Source organism: Trichechus manatus, unplaced genomic scaffold (assembly GCF_000243295.1).
Source record: "Trichechus manatus latirostris isolate Lorelei unplaced genomic scaffold, TriManLat1.0 scaffold00129, whole genome shotgun sequence".
Lineage (NCBI taxonomy): Eukaryota > Metazoa > Chordata > Mammalia > Sirenia > Trichechidae > Trichechus > Trichechus manatus.
In genome coordinates, this window is record NW_004444065.1 from 232,236 (window position 1) to 246,180 (window position 13,945).

Here is a 13,945-nt window from a genome sequence, read left to right on the forward strand (position 1 = left end):
TTAACATGGTGCTAGCAAAACTGGATGTTCATCAGCAAAAAAAAAAAAAAGATATAGGACTCATATCTCACACCATACACAAAAACTAATTCAAAATGGATCAAAGACCTAAATATAATACCAAAAGCTATAAAGATCATGGAAGAAAAACTAAGGTTTACGCTACAGGCCACCCTAATACATGGCATAAACAGGATAGAAAGCACAATTAACAATATACAAACACCAGAAGATAATCTAGATAACTGGGATCTTCTAAAAATTGAACACATTTGTTCATTAAAATACTACACCAAAAGAGTAAAAAGAGAACCTACAGACTGGGGAAAAAGAATTTGCTATTACAAATCTGGCAAAGGTCTAATCTCTAAAATCTACAGGAAAATTCAACACCTCTACAACAAAAAGACAAATAATCCAATTAAAAAATGGACAAAGGATATGAAAAGACACTTCACCAAAGAAGACATTCAGGCAGCTAACAGACATATGAGGAAATGCTCGTGATCACTAGCCATCAGAAAAGAGCAAATCAAAACTACAATGAGATACCATTTCACCCCAACATTGCTGGCAAGAATTAAAAAACCAGAAAATAACAAATATTGAAGAGGCTGTGGGGAAATTGGAACTCGTATGCACTGCTGCTGGGAATGAAAATGGTACAACCATTTTGAAAAATGATATGGTGCTTCCTTAAAAAGCTAGAAGTAGAAATACCATAGGATCCAGCAATCACACTCCTAGGAATACTTCCTAGAGAAATAAGAGCCGTCACATGAATAGACATACACACACCCATGTTCGTTGCAGCATTATTCACAATACCAAAAAGATAGAAACAACCTAAGTGTCCATCAACATATGAATGAATAAACAAACTATGGTACATACCCACAATGAAATACTACACAATGATAAAGAACAATGATGAGTCAGTAAAACATCTCACAACATGGATGAATCTGGAGGGCATTATGCTGAGTGAAATAAGTCAATCACAAAAGGACAAATATTGTGAGACCACTATTATCAAAACACATGCAAAAGCTTACACGCAAAAAGAAACAATGTTTGATGGTTACTAGGGAGGGGAAGGTTGAGAGGAAACAACACTAAATAGACAATAGATAAGTGGTAACTTTGGTGAATGGTAAGACAGTACACAATACTGGGAAGCCAGCACATCTTGACCAAGGCAAGGTCATGGAAGTGCCACAGACACATCCAAACTCCCTGAGGGACTGAATTACTGGACTGAAGGCTGGAGACCATGGTCTCAGGGAACATCTAGCTCAATTGACATAACACAGTTTATAAAGAAAATGTTCTACATCCTACTTTAGTGAGTATCGTCTGGGTCTTAAAACTTGTGAGTGGCCATGTAAGATACTCCACTGGTCCCACCCCGTCTGAAGCAAGGAAGAATGAGGAAAACCAAAGACACAAGAGAAAGACTAGTCCAAAGGACTAATGGATCACAACTACCACAGCTTCTACCAAACTGAGTCCAGCACAACTAGATGGTGCCCGGATACTACCACCAACTGCTGTGATAGAGATCATAATAGAGGGTCCTGGATAGAGCTGGAGAAAAATGTAGAACAAAATTCAAACTCACAAAAAAGGACCATACTGACAGAGACTGGAGAAACCCAGAAAGTATGGCCCCAGGACGCATTTTAATGCAGTACTGAAATCACTCCTGAGGTTCACCCTTCAGCCAAAGATTAGAGAGCTGTAAAAAAAAAAAAAAGAGACTAAATGGACACACCAACCCGGGGGCAAGGAAGAGAAGGCAGGGGAGATAGGAAAGCTGATAATGGGTAACCCAAGGTCAAGAAGGGGAGAGTGTTGACACATTGTAAGGTTGGCGCAACCAATGTCACAAAACAGTATGTGTATTAATTGTTTAATGGGAAACAAGTTTGCTCTGTAGATCTTCATCTAAAGCACAATAAAAAAAGAAAAAAATATAAACAAAAAAAAGAAATTAAGGGGATTCATAAACACCAAACCAAACTTACAAGAAATATTAAAGGGAGTCCTTCAGTTAGAGAACCAACATCAGACACCAAACAGAGTCTAGGACATAGGACAGCATCAGCTAGATACCAAAATAGGTAAAGAACGCTCAGTAATACAACAAAGTTAAAAGACTTAAAACAGGGATACAGAGATGTCAATCTGTAAATGACCATTATGTCAAAACAATAAGAGGGGGAATAAACAACGTAGTTATAGAGCTCTCAAATGGAGAGGAAGTCAAGTTCGTATCAAGTAATAAAAGACTGGTCTAAACTTAGGAGGATAAGGGTAAATTTCAAGGTAACCACAAAGAAAGTTAACAAACCTACTCATCAGAGTAAAAAAGAAGAAAAACATAAAGTCTCAGTAAGCTCAAAATCTATTATAGTGAAGGAAAAGAAAATCCACAAACAAAAGAAACTCAGCACAGGAAAGTAAAAGGAACAAAGAAAACGTCAGCACCACAAAACAACAACAACAATATGACAGCAATAAACTCATACCTATCGATAATCACACTGAATGAAATGGATTGAATGCACCTGTAAAGAGACAGAAAGTGGTAGAATGGATAAACAAGCACAACCCACCAATATGTTGTCTGCAAGAGACACACCTTAGACACAAAAACACAAATATATGGAAAAAAGCAAAGGATGGAAAAAACATATCAAGCAAACAGTAATCTAAAAAGGCCAGGAGTTGCAATACTAATCTCAGATAAAGTAGACTTTAAAACAAAATCCACCATTAAATACAAGGAAGGATATTATATAGCAATTAAAGGGAAAATCCACCAAGAAGATATAACCTTAAAAAATATTTACGCACTCAACGACAGCACTTCAAAATACAAACAGCAAATTCTAACGGCACTGAAAAAAGAAATAGACAGTTCCACAATAGTAGGAGATTTCAACACACTACTCTCCATAAACAATAGAACATCTAGAGAGAAACTCAACAAAGATACAGAAGAGCTAAAGGCCAAAATCAACCAAATTGACCTCATAGACATATATAGAACACTCCACCCAACAGCAGCAACGTATACAAATACTTTTCCAATGCACATGGAACATTCTCCGGAATAGAGCACATTTTAGACCATACAGCAACCTCAATAAAATCCAAAACATCAAAATGATACAAAGCATTCTCTCTGATCACAATCCCATAAAAGTAGAAATCAACAACAGGAAGAGCAAGGAAAAAGAAAAAGCAAAAACATGGAAATTTAATAACACCTTGCTTAAAAACAACTGGATAATAGAAGAAATCAAAGAAGGAATAAAAAAATTCCTAGAATTCCAGTGAAAATGAAAACACATCACACCAAAATCTTTGAGACACAGCAAATGCAGTGCTCAGAGGTCAATTTATAGCAATAGATGCACACATCAAAAAAGAAGAATTAGCCAAAATCAAAACATAAGTCCTACAACTTGCACAGAAGGAGAACAACAAAAGAAGCTCATAGCTACCAGAAGAAAGGAAATAACGTGGATTAGAGCAGAAATAAATGAAATAGAACACAGAAAAACAATAGAAAGAGTCAACAAGACCAAAAGTTGGTTCTTTGAAAAGATCAACAAAACTGACAAATGATTGGCCAAACTGATGAAAGACAGGAGAAAAACCAAATAACCCAAATAAGAAATGATATGGGGGACATTACAACAGATCCAACTGAAATAAAAAGGATCATAACAGAATATTATGAAAAATTATAATCCTACAAATTTGAGAACCTAGAGGAAATGGACAAACTTCTAGAAACACACTACATACCTAAACTAACAAAAGCTGAGATAGAAAATCTGAACAGACAAGAGAGAGATTGAAGAGGTAATAAAAAAAACCTCCCAAGAAAAAAAAAGCCCTGGTCCAGACAGCTTCACTAAAGAACTCTACCAAACATTCAGAGAAGAGTTCACACCAGTACTGCTCAACCTATTTCAGAGCATGGAAAAAGAAGGAACACTCTCCAATTCATTCTGTGAAACCAGCATAACACTGATACCAAAGGCAGGCAAAACACACACACACATACAAAGAAAATTACAGACTAACATCTCTCATGAATATTGACACAAAAATTCTCAACAAAATTCTAGCCAATAGAGTTTAGCATCTTATCAAAAAAATAATACAACACGACCAAGTAGGATTCTTACCAGGTATGCAAGAATGGTTCAACATTAGAAAATCAATCAATGTAATCTACCACATAAATAGAACAAAAGAGAAAAATCACAAAATCAACTCAACTGATGAAGAAAAGGCATTTGGTAAAGCCCAATACCCATTCCTGATGAAAACTCTCAATAAAATAGAGATAGAAGGGAATTTCCTCAAAATACTTAGGAATAAATCTAATTAGGGACATAAAGACCTATACAAAGAAAACTACAAAACAGTATTGCAAGAAACCAAAAGAGACCTACATAAATGGAACAACATAACATGCTCATGGAAGACTCAACATTGTGAAAACATCAATCCTACCCAAAACAATCTACAGATATAATGTGATCCAGATCCAAACACCCACAGAATTCTTTAACTAGATGGAAAACTAATCACTAAATTTGTATGGAAAAGAAAGAGGACTCGGATAAACAAAGCATTATTGAAGAAAAAGAACAAAGTAGGAGGCTTCCCACTACCTGATCTCAGAACCTATTATATAGCCATGGTAGTCAAAACAGCCTGGAACTGGTACAACAATAGACATGTAGACCAAAGGAACAGAATCAAGAACCCACACATAAATCCATCCACCTCTGGTCAGCTGATCTTTGACAAAGGACCAAAGTCCACCAAATGGGGAAAAGACAGTCATTTTTACAAATGGTGCTGGCAAAACTGGATTTTCATCTCTAAAAAAATGAAACAAGATCCATACCTCACACCATACACAAAAACTAATTCAAAATGGATTAAAGATCTAAATATAAAACCTAAAACAATAAAGATAATGGAAGAAAAATAGGGACAACACTAGGGACCCTAACACACGGCATAAAGAGAATACAAAACATACAATTTTGCCAGAACACAAATTAGATAACTGGGAGCTCCTAAAAATTAAACTTACACTCATCAAAAGACTTCACCAAAAGAGTAAAAAGACAACCTACAGACTAGGAAAAATTTTTGGTTATGGCATATCCAACAAGGGTCTAATCTCTAAATTCTATAGAATACTTTGACACATCAAATGACAAAAACACAAATAACCCAGTTAAAAAATGGGTAAAAGATACCAATATACACTTCACCAAAGACGACATTCAAGTGGTTAACAGACACATGAGGAAATGTTCACGACCATGAGCCATTAGAGAAATGAAAATCGAAACTACAATGAGATACCGTCTCACCACAACATTACTGGCACTAATCAAAAAAACAGAAAATAACAAATGCTTGAGAGGTTTCGGAGACATTGGAACTCTTATGCACTGCTGGTGGGAATGTGAAATGGCACAACCACTATGGAAAATGACATGGGGCCTTTTAAAAGTTAGAAATAGAAATACCATACAATCCAGCAATCCCACTACTAGGAATATATCCTACAGAAGTAACAGCAATCACATGAATAGACATAGGCACACCATGTTCATTGCAGCATTATTCACAATACCAAAAAGATAGAAACAACCTAAGTGCCCATCAACAGATGAATGGATAAACAAACTATGGTACATACACACACAATGAAATACTACGCAATGATAAAGAACAATGATGAGTCAGTAAAACATCTCACAACATGGATGAATCTGGAGGGTATTATGCTGAGTGAAATAAGTCAATCACAAAAGGACAAATATTGTATGAGACCACTATTATAACAGCTCATGAAAAGGTTTGATGGTTAGGAGGGACAAGAGGGGTGGGGAGGGGAAATCACTAACTAGATAGTAGACAAGTGATAACTTCAGTGGAGTGAAAAACAACACACAATATAGGGGAAGTCAGAAAACCTTGACCAACGCAAAGTCATAGAAGACACATCCAAACGCCTTGAGGGACCCAGTTGCTGGGGCTGAGGGCTTGGTACCATGGTCTCAGGGTACATCTGAGTCAATTGGCATAACTTAGTGCATAAAGAAAATGTTCTACATCCTATTTTGGCTAGTAGTGCTTGGTTTCTTAAAAGCTTGCAAGCAACCATCTAAGATACATCTATTGATCCCATCCCATCCCATCCCATCCAGAGCAAAAGTGAATGAAGAAAACCTAAGACACAAGGACAATATTAGTCCAAAGGACTAACGTACCACATGAACCACAGCCCCCACCAGTCTGAGCACCAAAAGAACTAGATGGTACCCAGCTGCCACCACTGACCATTCTGACAGGGATTTCAGTAGAGGGTCCTGGACAGAATTCAAATTCACAAAAAAAGACCAGACTTGTTGGTCTGACAGTAACTGGAGAAACCCCCAAGACTATGGCGCCTGGACACCTTGCTAATTCAGAACTGAAACCACTCCTGAAGTCCACCTTTCAGCCAAAGGTTAGACAGGCCTATAAAACAAATGACCAGTATTCAAATTTATGCACAAAACACTAATGCCAAAGATGAGGAAGTTGAAGATATTTACCTACTTCTGCAGTCTGAAATTGATCAAACATGCAGTCAAGATGCATTGATAATTACTGGTGATTGGAATGTGAAAGTTGAAAATGAAGAAGGATTGCTAGTTGGAAAATATGGTCCTGGTGACAGAAACAATGCCAGAGATCGCATGATAGAATTCTGCAAGACGAATGACTTCTTCATTGCAAATACCTCTTTTCAACAACATAAATGGCCGCTATAGACGTCGACCACACCGGATGGAAAACACAGGAATCAAATAGACTACATCTGTGGAAAGAAATGATGGAAACTCTCAATATCATCAGTTAGAACAAGGCTAGGGGCCGGCTGTGGAACAGACCATCAGTTGCTCAAATGCAAGTTCAAGTTGAAGCTGAAGAAAATTCAAACAAGTTCACGAGAGCCAAAGTATACCCCACCTGAATTTGGAGACCATCTCAAGAATGGATTTGACAAATTGAATATTAATGACCGAAGACGAAACAAGTTGTGGGAAGACATCAAGAACATTATACATGAACAAAGCAAAAAGGTCATTAAATAGACAGTAAAGAAAGAAAAGACCAAAATGGATATCGGAAAAGACTCTGAAACTTGATCTTGAAGGTAAAGTAGCTAGCGCAAATGGAAGAAATGAAGTAGAAGAGCTGAACAGAAGATTTCAAAGGACAGCTTGAGAAGACAAAGTAAAATATTATAATGAAATGTACAAAGACCTGTAGTTAGAAAACCAAAAGGGAAGAACACCTTCAGCATTTCTCAAGCTGAAAGAACTGAAGAAAAATTCAAGCCTCGAGTTGCAATTTTGAAGGATTCTATGGGCAAAATATTGAATGGTGCAGGAAGTTTCAAAAGCAGGTGGAAGGGATACACAGAGTCACTGTACCAAAAAGAATTGGTCGACTTTCAACCATTTCAAGAGGTAGCATATGATCAAGAACCAATGATATTAAAGGAAGAAGTCCAAGCTTCACTAAAGGCATTGGCAAAAAACCAGTCTCCAGGAATTGACAGAGTATCAACTGAGATATTTCAACAAATGGATGCAGTACCGGAAATGCTCACCTGTCTATGTCAAGAAATTTGGAAGACAGCTACCTGGCCAACAGACTGAAAGAGATTCATATTTGTGCCCATTCCAAAGAAAGGTGATCCAATGGAATGTGGAAATTATCAAACAATATCATCAATATCACATGAAAGTAAAATTTTGCTGAAGATTATTCAAAAGTGGTTGCTGCATTTTTGCTGCCAGGAAGTGGAGCCAGAGGCTGAGAGTAGGAGACGCTATCCGCTTCCATCCATTGCACAGACCCTGCTTGAGCCACCGCGGCTATGGATGATCAGGAGGATCTGGTGTACCAAGGCAAAGCTGGCTGAACAGCCTGAGTGATACAACGAAATGGTGAAATCAATGAGGAAAGTAGCAGGAATGAACGTGAAGTTGACAGTTGAAGAAAGAAACCTTCTACCGGTTGCATATAAAAACATTGGAGCTATAAGAGCCTCCTAGTGAATAATTAGCAGCACTGAACAGAAAGAAGAAAACAAGGGAGGAGAAGACAAACTAAAAATGGTTTGAGAATATCTGCAAATGGTTGAGACTGAGCTAATCTGTTGTGACATTCTGGATGTACTGGACAAAACGTCTTATCCCAGTAGCTAACACTGGCAAGTCCAAGGTTTTCTATTATAAAATGAATAGAAAACACAGGTATCTGGCTGAATTTGCCACAGGGAATGACAGGAAGGAGGCTTCGGAGAACAGCTGCTAGTGATATTGTAATGACAGAATTTCCACCAATGCATCCTATTCGCTTAGTACTTGCTCTCAATTATTCCGTATTCTACTCTGAAATTCTTAATTCCCCTGACTGTGCGTTCAGGTTTGAAAAAGCAGCTTTTGATGATCCAATTGCAGAATTGGATACTCTGAGAGGAAAAGCTATAAGGACTCTACATTTATGCAGTTGTTATGTGATAATCTGACACTACGGACTTCAGACATGCAGGGTGATGGTGAAGAGCAGCATAAAGAAGCACTGCAGGATGTGGAAGATGAAAATCTGTGAGACATAAAAGCCAACAAGAGAAACCATCTCTGACCACCCCACTCCTCTTCATCTCATCCCTTGGAAAATCCTTCATTGTCACTGAGGACCATCAAATCTGACTTTTACATTTGGTCTTAGAATATAGGTTCCTGCCCTGTTGGTGTTTTTTTTTTTGAAAAGTTTTCAAAAGTTCTTAAAGGTCAGAGTGAATTTCTGTGGAATTTACTGGTTCCAGCTTTTAGGTTCTTTAAGACACTAAGGGGACTGCATAGAGGCTTTTTCAGCATTACTGTAGTCTCTGTGCCAGAGATGGCAAGATCACCATTAGAAACGGAAATTACACTCGAAAGCCGTTAGACTTCCAGGTGATGCAACCATCTAAGAGAGAGGCTAATCATACTACAGGGGCATATGTGGTAACATCTTTCCTTTTCCTAATTGTTTAAATCGAATTTTATACCAATGTTTAAAATTAATTGGGTGTTTGTTTGAGGTGGTTAAAAGTTGTTTGGGAGTTTATTGTAATAATTTTGCTGTAAAAAGTGTTTCAAACTATGCTAAGATGTTGCTGAAAAGCATGGTGCTGGTAACAGTTCAGCAATCCATGGCTGCTCATTCTTATCTACTTTTACTCTTCCTCTGCAGCAGGTTAGCATTGAAATGGTATGGAAAAGCCTGTATGTGTGTTCAATTCTTTATTTCTTCTCGTTCTCTCTCCCTCTGACCCCTGCCCCACACTCCTGCCCTTCTTCACTCAACCTCTTTCTGTATGTGTAACTTGAAGCTAATTTTGTACTGTTGGATATCTGATTGGATCCACAGATATAGAATCTGTATTGTTCTTACTGAAACACAGTATGGAATTAACATTAAACTTAAATAAAACAAACGTAAATTAAAACAAAACAAAAGCAGTTGCAGCAGTACGTCGACAGGAAACTGTCAGAAATTCAAGCCAGATTCAGCAGAGGACATGGAATGAGGGATATCATTGCTGATGTCAGGTGGATCTTGGCTGAAAGCAGAGAATGCCAGAAAGATGTTTACCTGTGTTTTATTGACTATGTGAAGGCATTTGACTGTGTGGATCGTAACAAATTATGGATAACATTGTAAAGAATGGGAATTCCAGAACACTTCATTGTGCTCATGAGGAACCTGTACATAGATCAAGAGGCAGTTGTTTGAACAGAACAAGGGGATACTACATGGTTTAAAATCAATAAAGGCATGCATCAGGGTTGCATCCTTTCACCATACTTATTCAATCTGCATGCTGAATAATCCAAGAAACTGAACTATATGAAGAAAAATGGGCATCTGGATTGGTGGAAGAGTCATTAGCAACCTGCAACATGCAGATGACACAACCTTGCTTGCTGAAAGTGAAGAGGACTTGAATCACTTACTGATGAAGATCAAAGACCACAGCCTTCAGTATGGGTTACACTTCAACATAAAACAAAAATCCTCACTACTGGACCAATAAGAAGCATCATGATAAATGGAGAAAAGATTGACGTTGTTGAGCATTTCATTTTACTTGGATCCACAATCCATATCCATGGAAGCAGCAGTTAGGAAATCAAGTGATGTATTGCATCGAACAAATCTGCTGCCGAAGACCTCTTTAAAGTCTTAAAAAGCAAAGATGTCACTTTGAGGACTAAGGTGCGCCTGACCCAAGCCATGATATTTTCAGTCGCCTCATATGCATATGAATTCTGGACAGTGAATAAGGAAAACCAAAAAAGAATTGATGCCTTTGAATTATGGTGTTGGTGAAGAATATTGATGATACCGTGGACTGCCAGAATGAACAAGTCTGTCTTAGAAGAAGTACAGCCAGAGTGCTCCTTGGAAGCGAGGATGGCAAGACTTTGCCTCACCTACTTTGGACATGTTATCAGGAGGGATCAGTCCCTGGAGAAGGACGTCATGCTTGGTAAAGTAGAGGGTCAACAAAAAAGAGGAAGACTCTCAACGAGATTGATTGACACAATGACTGCAACAATGGGCTTAAACATAACAACGATTGTGAGAATGGTGCAGGACTGGGCAGTGTTTCATTCTGTTGTACATAGTGTCGCTATAAGTCAGAACCTACTCAACAGCATCTAACAACAACAATAAAACAAGCAATAACACATGTGAGGATCACGCTTCTTAGTTCCACCAAGCATATGAGACCAAATGTGCAATACCTGCTCGAAAGCAAAGACCAGAAGACAGGAAAACTGGACGAATGGACATGGAGAACTCTGGGTGGAAAGGAAAAGGGGGAGAGTGCTGACACATTGCAGGGATTGTAACTAATGTCACAAAACAATTTGCGTATAAAATTTTTGAATGAAAAACTAATTTGCACTGTAAACTTTCACCTAAAACACAATAAAATTAAAAAATATATATACATGTAATTTTAACCCCCATAAAAGAGAGTTAAATGTAGAGGATGTGACTAGAAAACAATGCACCCTAGAAATAATAATTTGAATTATATTGCTGTTAAACTTTTGATTAACAAATATAAGCTGAATTATCATACAGAGAAGACATGATACAATTGTTATTACCATCTGCCACAATAATTACAGACAGAATTTCTCTGTAGCAGAAATATTTTTTGCCCTACAGATTTTGCCACTGATGTTATAAACAACAAACAGTGGAAATGTAAGATATGTATGATGAAATAAGTGGGGCCTAAGAGCATGTTATTAGAAAAGCAAAAGTATTAAATATTAAGCCAAAGCCAAATTCTCCATTACTAGAAGCCACTCTGTTGTAGCACAAAAACTATCACACTAATCAAACTAACAGAAATGAAGGGAAACTATACATTGGAACATTCATAGAAACCCAAGGTATGTCTTTGATTATTGCTGGAGCAATTTAATGCAGAATAAATAATAAGCTGTGGCAAATGACATTTCTACAGTGAGAGGCTGATGACATAAAAAAACTCAAAGGAAAGAAGCATTATATAAGTAGAAGAATCTCTGAAAACATAGATATCACTTATAGTTGGGTGTTCTTTTATAGTGGCTAGGCATATACAATCTTTGAAAAGTAATTATTTGTATTGCTGCCTCTTCTCTATTTCCTTCTTTCTTTGGTTTAATTTCCTTTTCCTTCCCTACTTAAATTTTCCTATTTCTTCAATTTGCCATTTCTTAAATTATTTTTGAATAAACTTTGCTTCTTAAAAAATGCCACCAGAGAATGAAGAACACCACGGACAGAAGGAAAGTATTATCCCAGGAGACAGAATGGGCCACATAGACCAGAGACTTCATCAGCCTGAGACCAGAACAACTAGATGGTGCCCGGCTACCACAATAATCGCCCCGACAGGGAACACAACAAAGAGTCCCTGACAGAGCAGGAGAGAAGTGGGGTGCAGAACTCAAATTCTAGTAAAAAGACCACACTTAATTGTTTGATTGAGACTGGAGGGACCCTGGAAGACGTGGCCCCTGGGCTGTCTGTTAGCCCAAAACTAAAACCATTCCCGAGGCCAACTCTTCAGACAAAAATTAGACTAGACTATGGGACATAAAAAATGATACTTGTGAAGAGTGTGCTTCTTAGCTCAAGTAGATACATGAGCTTAAATGAGCAGCTCTCGTCCGGAAGTGAGATCGGAAAGCAGAGAGGGTCAGGAGTTGGTTGAATGGACACGGGAAATCCGGGATGGAAAGGAGAAGTGTGCTGTCACAGTATAGGGAGAGCAAGTAGGGTAAAAAAATAATGTATGTATAAATTTTTATATGAGAGACTAACTTGAATTGTAAACTTTCACTTAAACCACAATAAAAAATATTACTTTTAAAAAAATGCCACAAGGTTTTGCATTAATATATCTTGATCACAAGTAAATGAACTGTCTGACCCCCAATTTCTTTTCCTGAGAGGAGTTATTGAGGGGATCATAACTTCCACACCTGACACCTTGTTTGGACAGCAATTTGATTGAACATCCTCTTCTGTTTAATATCTCTGACGTTGAATTCACCCAGGCTCAGGGACTTTGTGTTTTAATATTAAAATATTGATCAGGCATGAAGGTTTTGATACTACTACTAATAATAACTTGAATATTTTAACAGCTTTATTGAGGTATAACTGATACACAATAAGCTGTATATAATGACTTGAATTTGAATGTCATTTTTTTCTTTTCACTATATGATTGCACTGAATATTTTAGTAGAAAAACTTCTCTCAAGGCAGAACATAAGCAGGTTTGCAACAGATATTTTGATGATACACTTGGTGGATATGGCAAACACTGTGAATTGCCAGTGCAACCTTGTTAAAAATCCTGATTTTATTCAGATATCAGGTGGTAATATACACAGGAAGGTGGACACTGGACCGAGACCCAAAAGATGGACAATGATTAACCTAAAAAACCCGTTGCCATCTAGTCGATTCCAACTCATAGCAACCCTATGATTAGCCTAGTCCCATTCATTTTTGCTTTTGGGTAGACAGGTGACCCAGCTCTGATCAATAAGATATGAGGGAAAGTCTGCAAAGCATTTCTTTTTTTTGTTTGTTTTTTAAATTGTACTTCAGGTGAAAGTTTACAGATCAAATTAGTTCTCATTAAACAATTAATATACAAATTGTTTTGTGACATTGTTGCCGATCCTGGACTGCGTCAACACTCTCCCCTTCTTGACCTTGGGTTCCCCATTTCCATTCACCCAGTTTTCCTGTCCCTTCCTGCCTTCTCGTCTTTGCTTTTGGGCTGGTGTGCCCATTTAGTCTCATACACATGGTTGAACTACTGTTACTGTTTGTTTTATAGGCCTGTTTAATCTTTGGCTAAAGGGTGAACTTCAGAAGCGGCTTCAGTACTGAGTGTCTGGAAGCCATACTCTTGGGGTTTCTCCAGTCTGTCAGACCAGTAAATCTGGTCTTTTTTTGTGAGTTAGACTTTTGTCTGGGACTCTCTATTATGATCCCTGTAAGAGCATTTGGTGGCGGTAGCTGGGCATCATCTAGATGTGCTGGACTCAGGCTGTGGTAGTTGTGGTCTATTAGTCCTTTGGATTAATCTTTCTCTTGTGTCTTTGGTTTTCCTCATTCGCCTTTGCTCCAGATGGGGTGGGACCAGTAGATGTATCACAAGCTTATAAGACCCCAGACACTACTCACCAAAGCAGAATGTAGAACATTTTCTTTATAAACTATGTTACGCCAGTAGACCTAGATGTCGCCCAAGACCATGGTT

At 37.8% G+C, this 13,945-nt stretch overlaps 1 pseudogene; it reads left to right on the forward strand.

The window, feature by feature from the left end:
* The first annotated feature begins 7,981 nt into the window (after positions 1-7,981).
* On the forward strand, positions 7,982-8,799 carry LOC101354031 (14-3-3 protein epsilon pseudogene; annotated as a pseudogene).
* Positions 8,800-13,945: the final 5,146 nt, after the last annotated feature.